This window comes from Conger conger, chromosome 16 (assembly GCF_963514075.1).
Source record: "Conger conger chromosome 16, fConCon1.1, whole genome shotgun sequence".
Lineage (NCBI taxonomy): Eukaryota > Metazoa > Chordata > Actinopteri > Anguilliformes > Congridae > Conger > Conger conger.
Window position 1 is genome coordinate 29914481 of NC_083775.1, and position 4295 is coordinate 29918775.

Below are 4295 nucleotides of genomic sequence, written 5' to 3' on the forward strand. Positions count from 1 at the left end.
GAATAGAATGTCTGTACGCCGCCGTGAACCGAAGAAAATTCACAGCAAAGACGTACTGACACAAAGACGACATTTCGATAGCGCTTGAACGCAGAAAAACTGCAAACGTGGGTTTAGACAATAGGGCTCCTCAGGCCCGAGAAAGGGGAAGTAAATCTCTCCGCTCTTTCACCATTTTGCACCATAATCTAAGAGTTCAACCCTTTTTATTGCCTTTGATTTTGTTCTTGTTTTACGTACCATTTATTTAGTGTACCTATTTAGCCATGCACGTGTCACTCAATTAGCGTTGTATGTCAATAAAGTTGAGAGAATTTTGAACTGGAGAAGGCGCATGCAGCTGGGAGTGAGGGCGGGTGGAACAACAGCCGTATTGTGCAGAGCGAAGGGTAGATTATATTATCAGTGATGGAATTCAGAAAATGTCTCGGAGTGGGACAGGCAGGGCATTGACATAGGACAGGAACGAGAGAAGTAGAGGAGGGCGACTCAGGGGGAACAGTGGGAGGAGGGGAGAGAATTTGCAACAAAAAAGAAAGAAAGAAATCAAAGTGAAGAGGTATAATACGACTTGAGGAAGAGACGTTTGGAAGGAATCCAGGAATCTAGAGAAAGTTGAAGTTCCCATTTAGAAGAGCACCCATCATCATTTACATCAGAATGGGGCGACGAAGTTGCGGTGCTCCGTCAATTCAATTTCAATCAAAGGTCAACAGGCGCCACCGCAAATGAATTATGGCATGGATTCACAAGGAAAACAAATGGTATTTTCCCCGGGCAATTTGCATAATAGAGGGGTCACATAAGCTCACGGGGACATTCCGTTCAAGTTCTAAATGTAATTGTTGACCCACTCGAGCTACTGCCTACTCTCCTGGATCTCACCGCGCCGCAGTAGGCTATGTTTTCATCATGATGGTTGTTTAGACGTAGCCGACTTCTACACATTACTTGAAATATGCACCCCGATTCAATCAACGCATGGGGTGATAACATAGGCTCATCAATGTCCAAACTTTCAACTTCACCATTAGGCCAGCTGTTCTCAAGGGTTGATTTAGCAACACAAGAACAATATTCCATAACGCGTAAGATTCGGAAAGACCGGTTACGACTGGAATTTAAAGTATTTTAAAAAAAGATACAGGCTATTTAAAATCATCATCCCGATGCAAAGGATTCCCCCGTACACAAATTTACGTGGATATTTTTGTCCACAGTCTAGCGATTAAGTAATGTCCACAAACCGGTGAGATAGTGCCATCTACCGGTACTTATATAATATTCTAAAATATGATATCCTATATAGGCTATTCCAGAATGTATACATATTCGTAGTCCTATTTCCTAAGCGCTCGAGTGGTGATATTGCGGTATTTATTTAAAATAGCACCTTCATTTTTGCAAGTTTTGTCCAGTGTACTGGCATCATCCCCCTGTTGGCTAAGATTGCTCTGGCAGTATGGAATTTTAAAGATTTAAACTCTTCACGTGCTCTTAGAAAAACGATTAAAAAAATTAAATCAACACTTTAAGGTACCTTGAGGTTTAAGGTAGCTACGACCAATGAAAAGTTAATATAACCTTTAAGCACAAATTACAAGCTGCATATACTGACACTAAATATATTTCGACAGTAGACGAACATTTCCGTTGTAAGCCATCCAATCACATTAGTCTAATTATTACAAGATACTATTTTAAATACATTTCTAAGTATATATTTGCCTATCACTGGAGGCAAAAACATTCAGGGGACGCCCGGATTTGAACCAGGGACCTCTTGATCTGCAGTCAAATGCTCTACCACTGAGCTACATCCCCTTCCTGAATCACACCTACACAGGATGAAATTCATCAGTCAAGTAAATGATATAAATATTACATATTAGAATGAATTATTAGCTTTCGTTGTGGCCGTATGTATCTAGTTTCGTGTCTAGGCTTTAACGATAATACTATTAAATTATGACTTGTATTTCTTTTTTTTTTTTTTCAATGTCCTTTAAATTATTTTAAAAAATCTTTGCACTGACGCCACGTCAAAATCATAGCGACACAAATCAGTGCAAACACAGCACACGAATATTCATATAGTCCATATGAATCTTCTCGGATATGCTTATGCTGGTGAGGAAGATAACATACGGATAACACAACCTTTATTATTAATATCTAAAAACCTACCAGCATCGATGACAACAAGTATGATGCGAACCTAGCACAGAATAACCAATGTGGAGAGATTTGGATATGATAATGGGCTGGAGATTGACGACACTCATAAAAAGTATTGCTTCATCCCAAAAGAATGAACATTTATTGATGACAGGGGGCGCTAACGTAACACTAGGCAGTTAATTGCCGACTGTGCGGAGCAAACGTGGCAAATCGTCGTGGGTAACAGTCCAGCACAGATGTTATCGTTTGTAAACTGTAGTCAGTGGTCAAGTGTGGGAAAGTGCAAGTGCTGAGCTCATGATTAACTCGTGAGGTATGTTTAACTCCGCGAGAAGCGCCGGATGACATTATGTTGAATGCGGAATGCTGAATATTCTATTTAATTTCCAATTGAAATGTCAGCGAAAAACCTTGTAGCTATGTTGTCCTCAAAAACCAAATGTTTCATTTGTTGGTACAAACGATTACGTTTAGGCTTTGTGTAAAATTGAATGCACAAATTATAAAAATCAGTTCTCAACCTGAATGAAAGTTCACAACCTGATATGGTGTCGTCAGTAATGAAACAAATCATATGTTCTACTTGTAGGCTTAACCTATAACTTTGACAACTTTCAAATTTGCTCAATGTACAAACTCTGAAAATAAGTTAACCGACAGCTGTTTGCAATAATAAAAAAAAGTAGTTCGGAATGTAGTCAGTTAAAAAGAAAAAGAAAAAAAAAACACGCTTCCAACTCGTTTCAGCAGTGCTCCATCCGTCATATCTGAAGATAAATGTTATTCCTTGTCCGAGGTACACAAAACCTTCTGATACAGGCCTATCTTATGATAACAACTTCTCGTCTCCATACCCTCTGTCAAATGGAGGATGAGTTCCTTCTATCGCACATTCTTTGCATACTCTCCTGATACATGGATCCCTGATTCTGGCGTTTAATTAAGATCTAACGATTCCTAAACGGAGGCACACAAGTCATGAATTTTGTCAACTATGTCACAAGCATAATAAATCATGTTTATGTTGAAATTTTATATTTCATCCAATATTTGTCCTCTGTGAAGTCTACCTCATTTTAAGGGGATGGCATATGTGACCTACTCTTTCAAAATCAGTTGTATTAACCCCAAAACGTATTTTGAATTTTAGAAACGAACATTTACTCTTGATATGAAAGCAAATTAATTAACATGTAGCCACGAACGCAGCCTCCAAACTACTCCGGTGTTACTCTCTTTGACATCTTGCATTTAAAAGCTTAAAAGCTATATTGAAATTGGCATTAAGACATTCAGATTATCAAAGCCAAGATATTGTTCTCCAAAGTGAAGATGAAAGCCTAAAACAAATTTTTACATAAACATCGATTCATGTGAAATTGGCCGTCGCAACTGATTATGATCGAACTGGTGACATATGGTAAGGAACTTATGATAGCCTATATATTGAGCACCGATTGGCGGTCATTGTGGTAAACGGGCTTCAATACAAGTATATTTTGTCTGCTGCCTAAGGAAATATCATAACGTTCTCTTAACTGGTTCTTAAATTTAGACAATAAACATACCTTAAACATACAGTACCTATATCACTTACTAGGGACAATGCAACAACACATTCTCTTTTGAGTTCTAGATGTCCTCCTTTACATTATATACTGGGGGTTCCTTTAGTCCAGCCACGATATGAACAATGTTTACAATATTGAGCAATGAGTCCATTAGCATGAGCGAGTACACGCATCACACCCAGCATAAGTTATACTGATCTGCGAATTAATAAAGGCAACCATGCGGCAGGGGGTTTCTGATTGGATACTGTTGGGTTCTGTTGTGACGTCAGCTCTCAGGCTTCAGACACCGTTTCCTGCACTGTGTGGGTCTGAAGTGAATTCAATGTAGGTTTGGCACCAGGAAGAAAAACCTTACCACATTTCCCACAATGCATCACCGGGTAAGAGGTATAGGAGGGAATTCTGCCCTTGTGTTTTCCAGAAGGCTGATACACCGTGGTGGGTGAGTCCAATTGCACCAATACCTCTGAGTGCCCCCTGGTTAAGAGCATTGCATAAAATTAATCCTTTACCAACGTATTATCAACTTACCTGAATACA

General features: G+C 39.1%; 1 non-coding gene across 1 annotated transcript; it reads right to left on the reverse strand.

Moving 5' to 3' along the window:
* Positions 1–1752: 1752 nt before the first annotated feature.
* trnac-gca (transfer RNA cysteine (anticodon GCA)) lies at positions 1753–1824 on the reverse strand. Its single transcript has one exon. It is a non-coding gene; the product is annotated as a tRNA-Cys (tRNA).
* Between the last annotated feature and the right edge of the window lie 2471 nt (positions 1825–4295).